The 21,936-nt window shown below is 39.5% G+C and overlaps 1 protein-coding gene across 8 annotated transcripts in view; it reads left to right on the top strand.

The window, feature by feature from the left end:
- LMO7 (LIM domain 7) overlaps window positions 1-21,936 on the top strand; it is a 124,054-nt gene that overhangs the window by 25,696 nt on the left and 76,422 nt on the right. For all 8 annotated transcript variants that reach the window (XM_019529787.1, XM_019529784.1, XM_019529783.1 and 5 more), the window contains exon 3: window positions 5,520-5,626. The gene's annotated coding sequence lies outside the window, so the exon portion shown is untranslated. The remainder of the gene's footprint in view (window positions 1-5,519; window positions 5,627-21,936) is intronic.

Below are 21,936 nucleotides of genomic sequence, written 5' to 3'. Positions count from 1 at the left end.
TACTATTCAAGACACTATATTCAAGTAACCTTTTTAGAAAAGTTTTATAAATAGGTCACGATAGGGCACAGACTATATTAGGGACTTAATCTTATGGGGTTTATAGAGGTTCCTCTGTAGATTAATAAAGATTAAAGAAAACTACTGTACCCAATGGGACTCAGTGCTCAGTCTAGAAGATCCCATTAAGCATCTCTGTGATGCTTAGTTTCTGTTCTCAAACTAGTTAGTGTCCCCAGAGACATCCTTGTTAATAGCAGTATATGGAGATGAGAGAGGACAGACCTGATACCTACCCATCAGCCCTATTGTCTCTAAGTTTGTCTACACAGAGTTAAGCCCTTACCTCTCTCTAAAAGTGCAAAGTTTCAAGAAAAACAAATAGAGGATTATTGGGGGTGGAGTAGATCTGGGCAAGGAGGAGGAGTCTGGAGATAAATGCAAGGAGGGATGGGCAGTAAAAACAAAAGAAACATTTTGAGCAGAATGTTGTTGACATTGCAAAATCCTTCCACAACAGCCACTTTGCAGCAGCTGTTCTGAAAAAGGAGGGAGAATCAAATGAACTCTCCCACAAGATGTTCAGTGAAACTCAATAGTCGACTGTTTTGAGCAATTTATATTGAGAACTGGCCTAATCTGATGACAATTTGTGAACAAAATCATGACAAAATAGATGGAATTGCGATAGCCAAGGTTCTCAACATTGGCCTAAAGAGAAATATAGAACATATCCTGGAGCCTATTTCCATAGCCTTGAACAAAGGTTATATCAAAAAACTAGAAAGCATTATTTGTAGAAAACAATGATTCAACTGAGGCTTCCTGACCAGTAATTTAAATCAAGTCCACCCTGTTATTTACCAGTGAACTAAAGGATGTACAATGAAACATAGGGGCAAGGGCAAGACAGGCACTCCCCAGCTGGGGCGAAGCAGGGTATGGAATGGAGCCATAGGCAGCTCATTTAGAGGGGGCGAGGTGGGGCAGCTCCTGCTGCTGCATGCAGCCTGGGAAAGGTGGGGGGGGGTCATGTGCCCCCCTGGATCTGTGTGTGGGGCAAAGGCGGGTTGCCACTGTGGGTTCTGGTTCAGGGGCTGCACCAGCCTTTTTCCAGTAGGGGAGTCTGGGCTGAGGCTCAGGCAGGGCAGGGCAGGGCAGGTGGCAGCGGTGCTGGGAGGGGGTGCTACAGGGTGGGCTACAGCCATCCTAAAATTTGCCTGACCTGAATGCAGCCCTGGCCCAGCCCCAGCTCCCCTACCAGGAAGAGACTGGCCCTGAGCCTGCAGCAGGCAGCCTGCCCTTGCCCTGCTCACAGATCTAGGGGCCGTATGCTCCCTATGCTGCCCCAGGAAGTGCAGGCAGCAGCGGGAGCTGCCCTCCCTCCCTGTGCTCCCTGGATGAGCCACCTGTAGCTCAATCCCATGCCCCACCTCATCCTAGCTGTGCAGCATCTGCTCCTGCCCCAGCCCCACTTCCTCACCATGGGGGCCTCAATCTGTTTCTTGCCCCCCCGCCCCAAACTCCCTCCAGACTTAATGTCCAGACAGTGCTCTCCAAGCTGCTGGGATGCATTCCTGGCTGTGTGTATGCTGTGGCTACACACATGCATGTGGCATTTATCGGTGACGCTATTGGCAGCATCAGCCAAAAAAAGCTGATTTGCTGATGATGCCAATTCTTCTTTTATTGGTTCCTATATTACATGGACTAATAAAGGTCTACCAATACACTTTTTTTTTAAATGCAGCTTGCAATCATCTTGTGGGATTCATTGCTATAGGACAGGGGTTGTCAGCTGAGCGTACTTTGAAAGGCCCCAGGGGGTACACAGCAGCGGTACGGAGAAGCCACTGGCACTTCTGGTTTTGCTTGTTGACCAGCCACCAGGGGACTCCCTGCTTCTTGACTGGCCGACAGGGATACACCAACTAAAAAAGGTTGAAAACCCCAGCTATAGGCTGTTGTAGAGGCTGATAATTTAATCAGGCCTCCTTTGCTGGGTAGTCAACATGAAAGGGCTGCAGCTCCTCAGTTAGGATCTTCATAGACCTGTGAATTCTGCAAGCTACAGGAAGAGAGAGGCAGGGGATAGATCCGTCTGGATGCACATATACTATCTGTTTTCTGCCTTTGTAAAACACAGGATACTGAGTGAGATGGACTGGTGGTCTGCCCCAGTATGGCCCTTTCCCCTTAAATGTAATATTAATCCCCAGCTTTAATGAAGTATTGTTCCATTCTGAAAAATGACTTGGTAAAAGTAGCATTATTTCCATATTTCCTTATTTAATTTGATGTATCTGACATTTAAATGTTTACTTTTAAAGGTAAGAATGTTCTTTTCTGTTTGTTCTGCAAAACTTCAAGTGGAATCTAAGTATTCTAACAATGGCTTCTATACCTGTTCAAAATGTTGCACTCAGCTTAGTTACACTTTTTGATGTTTAAGGGAGAACAGAACTGTACTTCCTTTCTTAAATCTGAATTTGCCCTGAAGTAAAAAGTAGCATAAATTTTTTTTTCATTTTTTTTTTTCTTTTTTTTAAAGCCAGAAAGCTGTGCACATGCCATATAGAATATTCTCCAAGAGCCGATATGTAAAACTTATTTTTACTTGGACAGCTTTCTCACCATAACTATTTGAAGTGATAGTGTATATAATAAAGTACATTGCTTTATTTTGATTCTTGGCATTTTTGTATTACAACCTTATTTGCTGGCTTTCTTGTATATAGGAACACTGATCAAATCCACATATTACTTGCCCTGATCAAAAAGGGCTTTATTCTGTCTAAAGCATTGTTTGTTCTGTATTTTTTTTTTAAAAGGGCACTGTCAACTATGCAGTTGGTTTTGGTCACTCTCTTACTTTTCTTTAATGATACCACAACGTTTCAAATAAATTAGCTTTTAAGTGACTTTTTTTTTTGGTCAATTACAAATGGCTACTTAGGATATGGGAATTTAACATTGGTCTTCCACTTCCCATGTGAGTGAGCTGACCATCAGGCTCTTTTCCTTTGAGATGAAAGTGTTCCTGCTCTCTTTCTCTTTCCTTTTCCTTCCCACTATCTTCAGTCTTACCCTTCATCTCTTACACTTTTCCTTAATTTTCCTATCACCAAGATCTAATTTAAAGTTTTCTCTGTCCTCCTTCCTTCTCTATCCCTTTGCTTAGTGACCCAGCAATTTCTGGCTCTTTTGGTTTTGATACCTCCAGCCTACCAAGGCGTACAAGCTTTTTTCAGGTCTTGATTATAGAAAGTTAGAGTTGGAAGGGACCTCAGGAGGTCATCTAGTCCAACCTCCTGCTCAAAGCAGGCCCAGCCCCAACTGCATCATCCCAGCCTTTGATTAGCCAGGTCTTAAAAACCTCTAAGGATGGAGATTCTATACCCTCCCTGGGTAACCTGTTCTAATGGTTTTCTACCCCCCTTGTGAAAGTCTTTTTTTCCCCTAATGTCCAACTTAAACTTCTCTTGCTGATTGCTCCTTGTTCTGTTATCTGCCACTACTGAGAAATTATCTCCAAGCAAAAGAGCCCAGTCCCACAGAAACAGATGCCCTAGCCTGTAGCTGACAGCATACTGTCCTTACTTGTCACCTTAAAGCCCAGGTAACTGCTCATTTATTTTTGACTGCCCAGAGCCTGTTGGTATTTTTTTTCACCTTTTTGATAGACTCCACAGGTATTTAAATAACCCCTAGCTTACAATCTTCTGCTCCTGCTCCTGTCGTCTTGTGCTGCTCCCCAAACAAAACCTCTGCAGTTTCTCTCCTTCCAGCTGTAGTACCTTTCAGGGCACTACATCTGGACTCTAATCTTTGGCCTCTCCCATCCCTTAAACATTTTCTAAACTGTTTGTTTTAGTAGTTTGCTTGACAATTCAGCCAGACCAAAGCAGTTTGTAAAATCCCTGAAGGCAAGGCAGCCACTCAGGCTTTTGATTTCTTTTAAAGTAGATAAGTCTGTAGTCCTGAATAAGCTGACAGTGTAGGTTAAGGGCCAGATTTGCCTGGATTTTTCTGTGATTGCACTGGGCAGAGGCAGAAAGCATGGGAGTCTTTTCGCACCATGCATCCTCACAAAAGGGCAGCTATAATTTGGCTGCTTGTACAGACAACATCACAATCTGTTCAAAAGAGGGTGTGTGGGTTGACATGCGATTATGGTTCTGTGTTTTCTCCAGTATTTCTCAAACTGTCCCTACCACCCCCCTACCCCCACTCCCTGCTGCCACCTCACGACATTGGAGGAACTGCCTACACGTGGAGACATTTTACTCCTGGTTTCCATGGGTGAAATCCCTTCCTGGGCCCTTGTACCCTTCCTGGAGTGAGAGTCAAGCTTTGTGAAGTATGGTACAAGAAAGCTCTCAGTTGGTATGTTAAATATCTGTATATGAACATTCTCCACAAATAAAGTAAATATGTTAAGAAATACAGGAATATTGTAAATACACTAAGACACAATAAAGATCTACAGAACTACGGTTCAGTTCTTCTACTGGAGGCAACTGACACTTTGTTGTGGCTTTTTAAATACAATTTAAATGGCTGAACTGGTTCTGTGTCCAAGGAGAGCTAAAAGAAAGAGGACTTCAAGGTAGTACCAAATTGTCAAAATGGCTGTTTTACACACTGGAAACTCTGACATAGTACTTTAACTCCAGAAGCTTTGAATGACATGGCTTATGAATTCATATCTTATGAATTAAGTAACCTTATGTTCCTTCTTCTCTTGTGACTTTGTCATGTTGAAAGGTGACAAGAGGGCACATTCTTTTGATGATAATAGCATTCCTTACTAACAAGAAAGGAATTTCTTGAAAACTGCCTATTGTTTATGAAATGGAGACCACAAGTTGTGTAATCTTTTCCTGCTGTTGTATATTTGTATATTGCCTGTGATAGTTACCTGGTCTGTAGCAGGTGCAGAGAGTACTCTACCACACCCATATTTTGCCGTTTACACTGCGGGGGGAAATAAACTTAACCAAAGAAGCAGCAAATTTTTATACAGTTTGATTACTTCTGTGCCTTTCTCTCAAGAGCTTGCTCAGCAAGCAAACCCAGATTCCAGGTGCAGTATTCCACAATCATTCTGTAATCTGTAATCATAGAAACAGAATGTTCCTCCTCTTATTCCTCCATTGCCAACAGTTTCTGGGTGGGTGAATGTCAGTAGCTGAAGTTATTTTTAAAGGCAGGAGGTGAGGCTTGTCGTGCAAAGCTGGAAAGAGGGCGTTTGTTTGCAGAACAGAGCTGACATCAAAGTATAGATTGCTGCTTACTGGCTGGCCACTGCTTTATACCAGGTAATCTTTAACGTGAGTGTCAGTCACAAGATCAAAAAACCAGGGTCTGTATATATATGAAATAATACTAAAATTTATGATCTAGAAGACTTAATTTCAATAAGTTGGACTTTGAAACTTAGCAATTCATGCTAGTTATCTTGCAGTCCATATTCACTGCTGTTTAACTAAGCAATCACTTTTTACCTCTCTTCACAGGATAATATAAATGTTTTTTTGAAAGCTTGTGAAAATATTGGATTGAAAGAAGCTCAGCTTTTTCATCCTGGGGATCTTCAGGATTTATCCAATCGAGTTACAGTCAAGTAAGTTTTGGGTTTTTTTGTTTTGTTTTTTTTTTCCCCCATTTAATATTCTTAATGTGAGCTAATATGTTTGAGTCTTTAATGTTTGGCTCAGGGTTTTGCTTAGAGCTGTTACCAGTGGCTTTGAAACAGTGTGGCTGTGAAGGGTGTTAGCTTTGCCGAAGTTGTTAGGTTAGAACTTTGTGCAAAATCTCCTAAAGAACCTGGCTTGGCCATTGTAATTTAATCATTAGTGTTTAAACCTACCCTTAGTAGCTGGCTTGCTAATTGATATTTACAATGTTTTGTAGTGGTGTTCTCCTTACAGGTTAAATTTAAATAAGGGGCAAATGAATGTTATGGGGTAGTAATAAGCATTAGGCTCTTTCTCTTAATCTCAAATTACTTTAAAAACATAGATATTAAATATTGTCCTGAGTCAGTGTTCAGCAAAATAATTTTAATTGACTCTATAATTGTTGGACTAATGCTTCTCCCTGTCTTACTGTGAGTTTTGCTTGCTACATCTGTGAGACCAGGTTAAAGACCTAATAAGCTGCCAAGAACTTGGCAGTTTACAGGTGTTACGAAGGAGCAAATCTTTCTTTAGGATCTTCATCTTTCTTGTAGTACTAGGTGTTTTTCCTGTCTCGGAGCATAAGTTTGTGAGCTTAATTCATTGCCCAATAGCAATAAGGGAAAAAAAGGCAATGGGCAGGGATGGAAATCCACTAACTTAAATGTAGTATTTAATGCATCTTGGTGGATATAAATACTTATATAAACAGGAATGGATTTTAGTTGGTGGAAACACTTTTGTAAAAATGAGAAAAATATTGCAATATAAAATCTATCCAACTCTCTCATTTGGGAGGATTCCCTTGTAAATAGCTTGGGCAGGAATATTTTGGTACCTTTTTTGTTTATGGCAAAATGAAATGTAATTCAAGATTCATGTGTCATGCTTATGGTGAAAATGTGTTTCTAAAATATATGATGTTTAACTTAATATAATGTAATTGGCAGTGACTAAAATGTTTAGGCTTTTTTTTTTTTTTTTTTAAAGAAAAGAAGATTAGCATTTTTCTGGTTTTCATCTTTGGTGTACAAGCAGCTAAGCCGCTGGTCTTTAGCGAAATAACTAGTTCCAAACTAAAACCATAGGGAGGTCAGGTAGCTAAACTGCTGTGTAAGGTAGGTTGTCCAACTTGTCTCAGTGCTGACAACAAACAGGTGTGCCTGGGTGGTACAGTGAATTCATCCATTAGATGAATCAAGAGTGAAACCCTAGCTGGCTTGAAGGCCTTCTTCCAAAATCACTAGTGCCACTAGTGGCTCCTAGAACAACAGAGCTAAAATCTAGATCTATAGTATGGCATGGTATCGAACCCCACCACTTGCAGGGTCCCTTTTACTTCTAAAATGAAAAATACATTTCATGAAAAAGTGATCAGCAGTTATGAACTTAAATCAGCAAAAATATATAGAATGATGGAGTTGGAATGGTAATAGCTGTACACCATACGTTCACATTCTTTCAATACTGATGTGATTTATATATAATGCTCAGAGTTTTTAAAATTGCTCTTTGAGGCTGACCAAGTTGTAAAATAGTAAATTGAATATTTTGGCACAGTTAAGACATTAGAGATGGGGAGGGAGAGATTTCAGGGCAAATGTCTTACTATATTCTGCAGAGAGCTTCCACAGGAAGTCATGAGTTTGTCAGATTAATGCTATGTGCTCAATGAGCAACATTACCTAGTTTGTCTTCCTTAAGCATCTTTTAAAAATTTAGATATAGTTCATAAGTATATCTAAAATTTAGATATCGTTTAGACATATGTAGACAAAATTATTTAAAGATGCATCCAATATTGGTTCAACATGATGCATCAGAACCTGGATGTTGATTCAAATAGCACCTGATGTTTTAAAGGAGGATACATTTTTCTTTTGAATATAACTTGTGCACTATTCCTTAATCTTCTTTTTTTTAAATTTTATAAAGGATTTTTTTTGTGTTGTAAGAGGGGAAAAAATGTCAAGGTATCCTCACATTTTTGAGCAAATTTTTGTTTTCTCTATATTCACCTAAGGCTTATTTTCCATATTTAAATAAGCCTTGACAGGTTTTACAGAATAGAATTAGCATTTGCCTGAGGTAGCATGGATGTAAACATATGGGTGGAATAGCTATGTGTTGTTACTGCATTATTGTTAGTTTGTCTGAACGATCTAAAATAGAATAAATCACTTTTTTCAGTTGCATTAGGGTACAAGTGCTCTTATATGGATGGTACTTAATGCATGGGTGGATTACAAATATACACGTTACAAATGTTCTAATCCTCAAAGGGAATTTACAAAACAGCTTTAGTAGATAAGCCTGCAAACGTCATTTCATAAATCTACATTTCAAAAATCATAGACTCAATACAGATACTGAATTTATGACGCATTACAACCTGCCTGACATTTGATTCACCAGGTACCTGCCAGACCTGACCTCTTATATATTCCTTTTCGCCCACCTTTTCTTTTTTCCTCTCCTGTACTTTTCTGACCTTTGTCTTCCTAATTCCAGCTATCTCCTTTTTAAGAGAGAGCATCTTTTCTACCTTGAATCACCACCACTGTAGTGTCTCCTCTACTCACCTTTGGCTTTCCCCCCACCTTTTTTCCCCCTCCCTTCCCTGCTTTACCTCTTTGTTTTTCTAACTTCTACCCATTTACATTCTTAGTGACATCCTGCCACACTTTAGCTTCTCTCATTCGGTGGAGTCTCAGAACAGCAGAGACTCCCTATGCCTGAAGAAGGGTGATTGCACCCACAAACTTGCTAAGAACTTTTTTTTCCAACTACTCAGTTGGTCTAATAAAAGATAGCACATCTACTCAAGGAACCTTGCCTTACAAATGTACATAGAGGCAAGAAGTTTTGGCAATATGCACTGCCTTTGAAAGCTTGTTTAAGTCTTTGCCAACCATGCAGTTGATCCAATAAAAGATATCACTCACAAAAACATCCTTGCTTCTCACACCTCCTGGACCATCACAGCTATATCACTCTGATGCTACCACAAAAATACATAGATGAGTTCTCAGTTTATATCACATCTAGGGAAAAGGAATAGTATTCAAAGGAAAAAAGAACTTTTCAAGAGGGATTTACCCAATATTCACTTCCATTGTAACTCATTTCAGATCCTTAAGGGACAATGAATGTCTCCTTTGTGATGAAACCAGTTTTTTTGGAGGATGGGCTTAAGACAGCATAAATATAGGAAGTTCTGTTTTGCTGGAAGCTATTCCAAGGTATAGCAATTGTCTGTTTGCTTGCACATCTTCAGTAACGAGGTTTCAAATACCACTCTGATTTCAAAAGTTTCTGTCTTGATTTTAGAAAGTCCTGAGATTACAGTATTTTGACAATATATTCAAAATCAAATTCAGATATGATCATTGAAGAATTGTTGTGTCTTTTTCCCTGTCCCCTTTGGTAAGTTTTCAGCATAGCGAGCTTGAAAATTATTTTTCTCCAACATCTACAGGAAGTGGGTGTCTGCTCATATAGTTGAGTGGTGGGTGTAATGTGAAACTTTCTATAACTATTATTTATATCATAGAGGACAACTAAATGGAACTCTTGATTTTTCTGATGCTTTTCTGATTCCACGTGGCTTGATGGTATACCTATTTGTGGAAAAAAAGCTTGCTGAAAATTTTGTTAAAAATGGATGGTTGAAGGGATAGTGCTGGTTTAAATATACCAGTTACTGGCACTGATGTGCAAAACTGAAAAATCTTTTCATACCTTGGCAGATAAATGACTAAAAGAGCAGTAATGTTATGTGGAAAATATACTGGCGTAGATGATTTTCTGCCAGTGAAAATGGGAACAGGGATTAGTGTCTGAGATCTATGGTTAGTTCAGACTTTCTGTAAATCTCTAGAAGTTACTGGCTGCTTGGTGTGTATAGTATAGCAATGTGTTGTGTTTATGATAACTGATCCAGATGGTACTGTCCCTCATATACCATGAATACATTTGTGCCTTCAGTTTTTGTAACTTATTGGCATACAAGAAAAGGTTACAGTAAAAAAAATGTATCTTGAATGGAATGAGATTTATTTCTAAACTGAGCAGCTTTATTTAAAAAAAATTGGAATAGCAGGGGATTACATTGCTAATTTATTTGATTTTTAAATATATCAGAGTCTCAGGGTAATATGAGCTCGGTGACTGAGTTGCCAGCACACTTAGCAGGAAGTCGTCAACATATTTAAATGTTAAGTTCTTTTAAAACACACCCTGTTTTTCACAGCAAAAGAAGTGTTATGGGAGGAGGGCAAAGACTGCAAGAGAATTAAGATACTGTTAAAAGTTCAATCGTCCTTACTCGTACTCAAAATTCTAATGTTCTACGTTCCCAATTATTAGTGATACATGTGGAAAGAGAGACTACCCATTTTAAGTGACCTAATTTTTTCTATCAGAGTGCTGATGCAGAAGGCTGGTTCAGTAGTACTGTACAACTACTTCAAGAAGTGAAGACCTCATGTTCAAAATAGGAAAATGAATAATTCCAATCCTAGGTCATATCTGAAAACAATAAAAATGTACCAAGTCAAGAAATTCAGAGGACTTGCTGTTTAAAAAAAATCAAATGATTGGACTCTGTAAAGGCTCTTAAGCCCCAGTATCTTGTGCTGAAGTCATGATGTTAAATATTCTACTCTGTCTTCTGTAAAGGCTGGACTGAATGTGATTTAATTATTTCTGTACTTAGTTAAAATAACTGATACGGTCATATCTTAAAGCAGATGTTGTCACACATAATCGGAGATGGGCAGGTTGAATAGCAATAGTTAACCAAGCTTCATTCTATGTAATGGTGACATCCTTTAAGTTACGAGACACTTTTGGTGCTATATGCCTTTATACAGTTATTTGGGACTTAAATCATTTCAGTGCTGTATAGGATGTGACCATCCTATTTCAGTATTTCTTCTTGTATATCCTGTGCACTAAAAGAGGTGGAGACATTGTAGAGATATTGTAGAGCAGTGGTTCGCAAACTTCTTTTTTGCGCACCACTTGAGAATTGCCTAGGGTCTTGGCAGATCACATAATAAATTTTTTTTTGTTGTTGTTCTACAAATCAAAGCACATAACTCATTTTAATATCAGTAGTCTTACCTTACAAGTACTGATATTCTCAATTGTTCTGCAACTTTTCTGCAGAACACAGTTTAAGAACCTCTGTTGTAGAGTATTGTTTAAGATTAGCTGAAGTAGGCTTATAAATGTATTAATGGGGTGGATTAAAGTGTGGGGACAACTTCCATTCTGGCATGTCCTTGCTGTATATTGCGTTACTGATGTTATTTTAAAAATTATTATTTGTAGGTTTAAAAAACAATGAAAAAGCTTTGAACCCAGCAGTTTCAGATCTAGGGCACAGAGCTCTAAATCGAGCAAAATGAGTAATCAATAACAGTATTAGGCTGTCATCTTCATTGTGGAGCCTTGGGATCTGAGGTCTTGGGAGCTGAATTTTCTAGGAAAATTTCCATGTTTGACTTGGAAATATTTATGAAACTTGATAGCTTTTTTTAATTGCATATTAAAGTTGCTCAAGGGATAGAAAAATTAAATTTAAAGCTGAGAAGATAAAATAGCTATTTGGTTTTGTGGTCATAAGCACATTATAAATTTGCACAGGTCTGTAACTTCAGCTTGCTTGTTTGTTTCCTTGTATTTTTGCTATTCTTCACCTTTGTAACATTGAGCACATTTGACATTCTAAAATTACACTGTAAAGATAGGTCTGCCCGTTTGAACAAAGTCAGATCAAATAACCTGTCGGATCGATCTGTTCACCGGGGCACCCCTTGGAATGACGAGGAACAATGGCCATAAGCTACTAGAGAGAGGGCTTAGGCTGGACATTAGGAGAAAGTTCTTCACTGTCAGGGTTGCCAGAATCTGGAATGGGCTCTCAAAGGAGGTGGTGCTCGCCTCATCCTTGCGGGTCTTCAAGAGGAGACTGGACAGGCACTGGCTGGGATCACATGACCCCAGGTTTGGTGACTCTTTTCTTGCCTGCCAAGGACAGGGAGTTGGACTAGATGGCCCACTGAAGTCCCTTCCGACTCTATGAAACTGAAATCTGAAAAAACAGGTTAATAAAAAATAAATAAATGTAATTTACCTTCCTACAAAATCCCCATGGGAGTCTAACACCATAGCTATCTACAGAAAAAGATGGGTCTGGACCATTCTGAAGTTCTTTTAAACTCAAACTGAATGGTCCAAGGCAGGAGGGTACATGTAGATTGAAATACCTTCTTGCATGAGTAGCTGGGAGGGACCTTATAGATCATCAGGTCCAGCCCAGCTGCACTTGGGCAGGAAAGACTGCTGGGGTCAGATGACCCCAGCAACATGGGCATCAAGACACTTTTTGAAGATCACCATGGTGGGTGACTCTACCACCTCTGAAGGGAACCTATTCCAAATCCTCAATACCCAACTTGTAAAGAAGTTTTTTCTTATGTCTAGTCTGAAGTGATCTTCAATCAATTTGTGCCCATTATTTCTATTCCTCCCCTGGGGGCCTTGGTGAATAGTTGCTCCCCCATGCCCTGATTTACTCCCATGATATGCTTATAGGCTGCCACCAGGTCCCCTCTGAGTCTTCTCTTCTCTAGGCTGAATAGTCCCAAGTCCCTCAGCCTCACCTGGTATGACCTGGTCTCTAGGCCTCTAGAGACTAGGTCTCTAGTCATTTCTGTGTGCTGCACTTGTGAAAGTATGTCAGAGAGATGAGCTGGCTTGTATACTTGTTTATTTAGATTTATATCCTGACCTCTCCAAAAGGATCAGAATGGCTTAAAATAAGCAGACCGTAACCACCAATAAGATCCCGCAAACAACACCTCTAAACTTGAGACCTCCGATCCTTCCCCTCCTACTGTTTCCCAACAGCAATCTCCATAGCTAAGTACAGACAGTCAAAAAGCCAGAGCCTAAGTTGATTCCATCTTTGCAGGTTAATCTAATCTGCATAGATTGAACCAATAAGCGAGTGAATAGACATTTACTTTTGATTCTGGAAATGCAGTCACATGCCTGGAGTGGCCCAGGTCAGAAGCCAGGGGGAGATGAAGCATGCCTTCCTGCTCAGCTGGAGCAGACAGCTTGGGCTAGCCTACCCACACTGCAAAGTGTCCTGGAATCAGCTTAGCCCTTCTCCCTCTCCAGCCCCTGCTACGAGTGAGCTGGGCTGTGAGGGAGGTGGAACTTCCAGTGAGCTGATGCTAACTCTGCTCATTTGATTGCTGCAGGGGCAAAAGCTGCCACTGCCGGGGCTTTCCTTCCCTTTGTCCTGTACAAAAAGGGGATAGGCGGTCCAGTGGGCCCATTCCCTGATCCCCTCCCCATTCCGCTGGGCTAATGGGTGCTGGCTGGGAGAAGAGGCTTTAGTGCCTTAGCTGGGAGAGGGCCTAGCCCTGCTCCACCGGAGCAGACAGCATAGCCAGATCTGTAAAGCATTCTGGGATGCTGGGGGAATGTGATTTAACTTGAATCGGGAAGGGATCGGGGACAGAAAATCAATAAACCAGTTTGGCCCAAGTCAGTTAAACTGATACTGCTTCAGTTTATCTTAAACTAATTTCAGCCATTTTGAAAGCCGTGTATGTGCCCTGAACTTTTGTTTAAACCTATTTTAGATCACTTTAACCACTTTGTGTAACTTCTGTCTCTAGCCTATAAGACTGGGGAAATGCAGAGAAATATTGGATGGCTTGCCAAAAATAGAAGTAGCAGAGGTAGGTAAAATCCTGATCTAATAACCCATGATCTTTTACTTAACCCACTAACATTCTATTGCTTGGTAGGACTTGAGTAACAGGATCTGGCTTTATATCTTTGTTGTAATAGGAATTTATCTTGCCTATTAGGCAATACTCTTCTATCTTGCTAAATCCCTAAAAAAAACCCCAAATCTTAAAGCCAAGATATGAGGGTGCTTTCCAAAAGTAGTCATGTTAACTTGTTTTTAGGAAATCAAGCAAGGTGGAATAGGATTGTACTTACGCCCCTAGTCAGTGGAACGGAATATGACCTTTAGCTAATTCTTGTGACTATCTGATGTTTCTAGTCACTGTCACACTTTTCTTGCTTTACCCTGGGGCAGCAATCGGTTTCCAGATTCCATTTGTTTTTCTTGCTCATATTTCCTTCAGTGCCAGCAAAAGCAAAGTGAAACTGGCACTCATGCGGTTCTGATGGTCCAATATTTACCAATGAAGTAAGCATTTTACTTCAGACCAGCCCAAGAACAATCCTTGAGGCCTAATAACTGTTTGCAACTCAACATCTCATTGGAAGCCTTATAATATTTATGGATGTATTTCATAGCCATGTTGGTCTGAGATAAAAAGAAATATAAAACTCTTGGTTTAGAGATTATACCTCTTTATTAGACCAACTAAGAAATTGCACAAAAAAACCCCTTTCTTTGCAAGCTTTTGGGCACGTGCACCCTTCTTCAGGCTGAGACCAACACAGCTACCAAATACATCTCCAAAACAGGGAAGATGCCTTACTTTTAGCTTATTCTGGAATTGTAAACTTCATTGCTAAACAAGAAAGAAAAATATCTACACCTCCCTGCCTTTCTGCCATCTGACATCATCAGGGAAGAAAAACTGCCTTATCTGCACATGAAAGAAGAACTCGCACAAAGGAACACTCGTGGACCCAGAGGAGCAGACATCCACCTTCAGCTTCCTCTATGCAAAATTAAGTTTATTTTCTACCTAAGGTGACTTCTTTTCCATCTTCAATTTTGCCTTAGCCTGAAGAAGGGCATGTGTGCCTGAAAGCTTGCAAAGAAAGATGATTTTTGCAGTTTCTTAGTTGTTCTAATAAAAGGCATCATCTCTAAACCAAGCATGTTAGAGTTTTGCATTTCATAATATTTAGTGTTTTTTCTTAAGGTCCTGGCTCCTTGAGTTGTGCATTTACGTGAGATCCTCAACATTCACTTTACAAAAAGTCATTTGTAGCTCTAACTGTTCCAGGATAAAACTTGAAAATGTGACTCAAGTGCACTGTAAGTTTGAAAAGCAGATGGCAAATACAAGAATATCAAATGTATTCTCTAAAACATTTTTTGTTAAGCTAATTTCATGATTCATATTTTAAATGTGTGTTGTTCGGTCATGAATATATGACAACAGAAGTGAGAAATGGAAACAGAAGAATGAAGACCTAACATGGAGAAGAAAGAAATGTCTGGATAGTGAGGGAAGCAGCCTTTGCAGAAGCAGTACCATTTCTTGCTGCTTTGCATGGAATTCTGGGAACTCTGTATACCTCTACATCTGAGATAACTTTCACTCAGACATAACCTCTTCTGTTAAGTGGCTTTTATAGTGATTTTTATATATATTTCAATTTAATGGGAGCCTAGACTTCTTACCTGCTTTGGCAGTATTTGAAAATCCCAATAGGTGCTTATATGCACATTTAGGTGCCTGAATATCACTGAAGATCTGGACTTCAGCCTCTTGACAAAAAAAGGACAGTATTTATGAAGTAGTGAGAAAGTTAAGGGTTCCAGTTGGAATAATGGAGGTGACTATTGAAGGCAAAGGTTATGTTAAAATAGCAACATTAAGTAATTATTTTTGCTTGGTTGTAAAATACACTGTATATATGGGTGGGATGGGAGGGCTGGGGGTTGGGGAGTTGAGATGCACCTATAGTGTATGTTAATTGAGATGTTGGAAGATTGTACAAAAAGATTATACAAAACCTGATGTCCAGATTCACTACTGGATTATTTCTAATGATGTATTACCACTAAATCTCCAAATGTTGGCTCTTCAGTAAATAATGCAATATGAAAATTGATATTAAATATTAGTGGTTAGAATTTTGATGTTTTCTTTGGAGAAGAGAAGGTGGAAGAAAGATTTGCATTTTATTTGCTTTTTAAAACCTTCCTAATTTCCAAGGTAACAGATTAATTGGCCAGCTCCTGTATTTCAAAGTAAAGTAGGCTGATGGGAATAGTTTCTATTTGCAACAGCTCATGCCTGAAATCATCAGGTAATATACATATATTGTGTTTTTAATACCATCCTAAGTTTTCAGACTTAGGATGGTATTAAATTTAGGCAGAGATTTCATTTTGGTGGATATTTGAAATGTGTAACTAACATTGCTCAAGCTGACAGGTAATATACTTTCTACTTCTAATATTACTCTAAAATAAAATAATAAAATAAGTTATTTTTTTACCTTTTCTTGTACAAAATGAATGAGATTCTTGATTTGGTTTCACTTCCCATATTGCTTCTATCTTACCATTGGAATAAAGTCCTGCAGAGTGATAAACATTGTCCTGATGAAGGACAGTTGGCTAGTTAATAAAAACACACTAAACAAAGGAAACTTTTTACTTGCTGCTATTAAAGAATAGGGTGAGAACTGTTGTAAAGATAATGCTAAAGCATTTGCAGCAGGTGTTGGATATGGAGCAGCATGCAATAGTAATGTCAACTTAATTTCCATCAAAAGACACTCCTTTCCACTTGTAAAAATAGGTATGGCATCTGATACTGACTCAGAAAGGAAAATGTGAATAGTGATGTAAGCACTGAAGCTGTTAAGAACGATTAGTTAACAAACTGCCTGTGAGTAATGCATTTCCTTTCCCACCCAGAAAAGCTATCCTATGAATTCCTGTACATACGCCTGTGAACCCAAAGAAGAGGTGTGTGTAGTGCTATAAATACCTATATAGTACATAGCAAAAAATGCACAACTGGAAGAAAAGTACTTGGTCCAAAATACATATACATTTCCATGGAATATTAATTTACTGCCGGTTGAACTGGTGCCCAGTGAATAAATCACAAGAATAAAACTGCTTAAAGAAATGTCTCATTTTAATTTTGGCAGCTCTGTGAGGCAGTATTATATCCATTTTAATTCAATAGCTATGTCCTATGATTATCTATAAATGCTCGAAAATACCACAAGATATTTTCAAGCCTTGAATGCCCTCTGGGATGATAAGCATCCTTGTGTAAACCAATGGTTAAATGTGGCTAAATGCTGTTGGAAGGCAGACTTGAGTTGCATAGTGGTAGGCAAGTAGTGTTTGATTTTAAGGTGTGAGGTGTTTTTCATCACAACTCTGTACAGCTGAGAGCATTATTGTACACTTCTGTAAACTAATACTAACCCACAGCTTCTCTAGTGTTGACTACTTCATTTGTTCATAAGGTACCTGTGAGAAACATTCTTTTATGTAAAGAGGAAAAATTGTTGAGATACCAAACATGAAAAAAACCCCAAAATTGAGCACTTGTGTATTTCAACATTTGAGTTTCATGCAATAATAAAAGGCACCATTGCTATTGGGTGTTTTCTGTGTGCAGCTTTGTATCCAAGCATATTAAAATAGTCAAGTCCAGAATGGCCATGATACAGTGATAAACCAAGATGAGCTTCGGTGAAATTTAATGAACTAATCTTTGGCTAAGGTACAGACAGTCAAAAAGCCTGAGGCTGAATCCTTTCAATTTTTGAAGGTTTCTCTAAACTGTGTAGATTGAACAGATAAGCAAATGAGCTGACATAAATGCCTTTCCAGTTTGAAAAGTAAATAAGCCCCTGCAGTGGCCCATGCCAGTAGCCCTAGGGTGCTAGAGGATGTCTGCCAGCCACTGCAGAGAGCTGGGAGTCCAGCAGTTTTTTCTCCAGCCGTGCCCCCACCTCAGCTTTGGCACCAGATACCCAGCCAGGGTCTCCCCAAAGCAAGGGGAGGGGGAAGCCCACATAAGGTCTTTTCTTCCCCCTCCTTCCCCCCTCCCCCCGGCAATGTCCTCAGCCTTGGGCTTCCTGAGGAGGCGGCATCGGGGGGAGGCAATACCATCTCAGCTGGTGTCTCCCTGGTGTGGGGAGGGAAGCCCACAGGGGGCTTTATTCTCTTTCCTTGCCCACCTGCAGCTGAGTGATTTCCCTCCAGCCATTCCCCCCTCTTCAGCCTCTGAGCCAGCTGAGGAGGGGACATGGCTTGTGGAATAGCCCCACTCCTGGTTCTGGTGGTGGGGGTGGGAAAGGGAAAAGCCCCACTCGGCTTTTCTGCCCATGCTGGGAAGACCCTGGCTGGGGGTCCAGTGCTGAGCTCAGGGGCAGTCTTCCCCCACCATGTCCCCTCCTCAGCTGGCCTGAGGCTAAGGATGGCATCTGGCTGGGGGGTGATTTCCTCCACAATGCCTCCTCAGCTGGCTGGAGGAGTGATAATGCTTCATCTAGGGCAGACCCTGTTCTGCTGGATCAGACAGCATAGTCCAGGACTGCAAAGTATCCTGGGATGCTGGGGGACTGTGAGTTAACTTGAACCAGGAGGGGATCTGAGACAGAAGTTCCACAGACCAGTTTGACCTAGATCAAGTCTGATACTACATCAATCAGGCTCATCTTGAACCAGTTTCTACCATTTTGAAAGTGATTTAAGTGCACTAAACTTCTGTTCTATTACAGGCTTAAACTGGTTTTTGATCACATGAACTGGTTTATATATAACTCTTGTTCATAGCCTTTATGTACTACTTACTTACATTTTAAAGATAAGCAAGGATTTTTTGTGGGTGGTATCTTTTTATTGAACCAACTGCATGGTTGGGATAAAGCTAGACAGGCTTTTGAATACAAGGCATGTTTTATCAGGTCTGAGGGAAGAAGCAGGCAATAGGGATTGATTAAGAAGTGTTCTGTGAAATTGGAGAAGAGAGATTCCCAAGGGTAGCAGACAAACAATTAGCAGAAAAAAGAAGTTTGATTAATGGGACATGACCATCACAGCTATGTTACTGTAACATGTATTGAAGACAGAAGCTCATGCACCCTTCAGGCTACAGATTTGAAAGTGTGTGTGTGTGTGTGTGAGAGAGAGAGAGAGAGAGAACCAGGATGAAATTGAAGTGAATGTGAGAAGTAAGGAATCAAAATTAAAATCCTGGAGGGAGATGGAAGGAGTGACTAGAATAGAAAAAAGATCATGAGCAAGTAAGAATGAGTGAAAGGGCACTACATACAATGAAAGAGAAGATAACTCATGATCTGTAACAGGAAAGAACGTACAAGGCAGCTAGGAAAGGAAAGAGGCTATAACAAAAAGCAAAGAATGACTCATTTGTTTAACCATGGTAAAGAAACTTTCTGTGTACAGTGGTGCAACTGTTGTTCCTCAACTGTACAAGTGGTGAGCATTTTGTATGGCATTCTTTTTTCTTGCTGGGAAGTTTAGTTTTCTAGGTGGTAGGTGTCGGGTGTGAGTCCTGAATTACTGAAGCTTTTTTTCCAATCATCTTAAAATGAGTGAGATGTGAAATGGAAGGGGGAATGATACAAAGTGCAGTGACCTCCAGTTGTACAAGTGTTTTGCACATATGGTTTTCAGCTGCATCAGTCTGGAGTTCTCTGGTTACTTTGCAAAAACTCTCTAAAATCTCTCTCAGAATTGACAACCCTAGCATTGAAGAAATATGGGCTGCTGCTTTGACATAGTGCTAAACACCTGCAGTAGTGCCAAGCAGCAGCTGGAAAATGCTACCCTGGAGCTCTATAACATAAGTCAGAGTGTGTAACGTTGTAATACAGCACACTTCAATGATGGAGCTGGGTGAGATTTTTTTCTTTAAGTCTTTAGTGGTTTATTTTGAAGAGTGTGATTCCTAGCAGGACAAGCAGGTATAGCATGTATTACATATGTATTTTGACTCTCTTTGCTACATGTAGTCAAAGCTTTCTGCAGCGGACTTTCTGTGTGCTTGAATGTCTTGACTAGTATGATACTGTAGGATGATTTTTACTGGATAATATTATTTGGAGGCTATTTTACTTAGGGTCAAATAAAGTTTGGTCAGTTGACTTATTAAATATTGGTAACAAATTTTAAGAAATCGACAATAGGTCCAAAAAATACACAGAAAAAACACAGCTTTTCTACCAAATATGTTTAAAAAAATCATATTTCCATCAAGGAAACTTCAAAAAATGCAATTTTTTGGTAAAATTTGCTATGATCTTTGACCAGTCAAAAATATGCAGTCAGTTGACAATATTTGACAAGTCAATTGACTGGTGTGCCAACCCTAATTTTACTTAACCTGCGTTGAAAACTGGGGAAGAGTGTTGTGTGTTCTACCTTCTCATTGCATTATAATACAGTGAACATGCTCTTACACAGCTGTTGCCTTAGTAAATGTGATAAAGAACCACGGTAGAATGATGCCAAAAGCATGCATTCATGGAATGAATAGGAATTGCATAGGGAATTGATGCATCTAAAGTGAGGCTGCTGAACTTTATCATTGTGCAGATTAGACTTTCTAAAATGACACATCAGATGGATAAGCAGAAGGCACACCCACCCAGACTGAGCAAGTATAGAATGAGATGCATCAGGAATGAAATCTGGTGCACCCAATCTGCAAACCACATTCATTTCTGCAATGCAAAACATTTTATACTCTTTGAAATTTGGCCTCTTTGTGTTTTTGTTGGGTGTGGATTGCTGATGGAAAATCTTAAAGGGCATTGAGTTCCAAGGGTAGTACTTGTTATGTCATTGTGTCCCTTCCATCCCTTCTTTGGAGAAATGCCCACAGAGCTTATTCACAGAAGTAACCAGCTGAACTGCTCTTGTATATAATGTGTTTGTCTTTCAGAAATCAGTCTAATTTCTGCCATTTTAATTTGAACTTGTGACACTTAGCTGAATAATATTTTTAAGTATTCAACACGTGTTATTGAATAAAATATTAATTAGAAGATTACCTATTAATCAGTTCACTTGCACAGGAAGTAGTGTAATATTTGCCACAAAATTGTTAGTTAGCTTATTTGCAGTTTTTTCAAAATCTTGATTTGTGTTTAAATGCAATTCAAACATCAGAAAAAGATATATCAAGTGTGTATGTAAAACCAAACTATGTACACAAAAATAGTTTAAGGGGAAAAAAGAGGAGGGAAGAGGGAGGGATAGAAGAATAAAAGAAAAATCTGCAATGAGCAACAATGCGACTACCAAAATAGTCCAGGAGTTCCTTCTGAAGATAAAATCCAGTTCTCTTTGTGACTGTTCAGATAGGGCTGTAAAACTGAGTTCTAAATCTGAGTTCATGAACTTTTGGCACTAAGTGCATCTTGGAACATACTTGAAGTGTGCTGTTTGATCACCTGTATTATATGGAATGGTTTCTTTTTCTTTAACGCCTGAGTTCAGCAACTTATAGCCCATGGGCTATATCTGGCCTGCAGAACCATAGTATCCACCCTGCAAATTAAATGTGAAATTTTAGGAGCAGTGGGGAAAAGTGGTGGTGGCTGGGTCCTAGTGACTGTCCACTGACATGTGACCTCAGCTGGGCCGTTCTGCCTCACAGCCTGAAAGACTGCTAGCTGGATCCCCAGTGGATGATACAAGTTTTACAGACAGGAAGAAACCTTAAGTCATTTGGTTTTCTGACACTGTCTCACTTCCTTAACAGTACATATACTATGAGGAAAAAACTAAGTGTGGGAAATGCTGGACGTTTTTAAACCTCTTCTTGTCCCATGTTCTAATAGGAAAATAATCACTTTCTATAAATTAGGATTCCAAGGGAAAGAATAAAATGTTGTATTTTTTTTTTCCTACTAGGAATATGAACATGCCAGCATTCTTATGGTAATGTACTAATTCATATAGGCATCTGTGTTAGCATGCACAAAAACCTTTCACAGGATTTTATCAGAAAAGCCAGTATGTCAAACTCCCACTGTTTAGTTCAGTTTGATTACATGTAGGTTTTAGCATGTGGCATTTAATGAACCTCTTCGTAAATTTTTCCCACTATTCAAACAGCTCTAGTTAGAACATATTTTACAAATGAGAACGAGGTGTAGGGAGTAGGTTGGAAGGAAACAGTAAAATTAGTATTCATTAAATTTTACACACTCTGAATTTTGAATCGGTTCAGGTTACTCTAAGTAGTGCTTGAATTTTACTTTCCACATATTTGATGGGGGGACTTTCTGAGCATCTTGCATGTCTAAACTAATTTGTTAAAGTAAATGATATCTAGCAGTAAAATACTTGTCTGTCTGTCTTTGTCTGTCTCTCTCTTGCCTCTGTTTTTGTTTTTCATGTGCTGGGATGCATGCTAGGCAACTCACAAAGCAAATAATAACCCAGGCCCAGACTCAAAAGAGCTTGCACTTGAAATATAATATGAGACAAGTGAGGGTTGTAAAT

This window comes from Crocodylus porosus, unplaced genomic scaffold, assembly GCF_001723895.1.
Source record: "Crocodylus porosus isolate Cpor-Errol unplaced genomic scaffold, CroPor_comp1, whole genome shotgun sequence".
Taxonomy (NCBI): Eukaryota; Metazoa; Chordata; order Crocodylia; family Crocodylidae; genus Crocodylus; species Crocodylus porosus.
The sequence above is the reverse complement of the archived record's forward strand: the minus strand, read 5'-3'. Positions and strand labels throughout refer to the sequence as shown.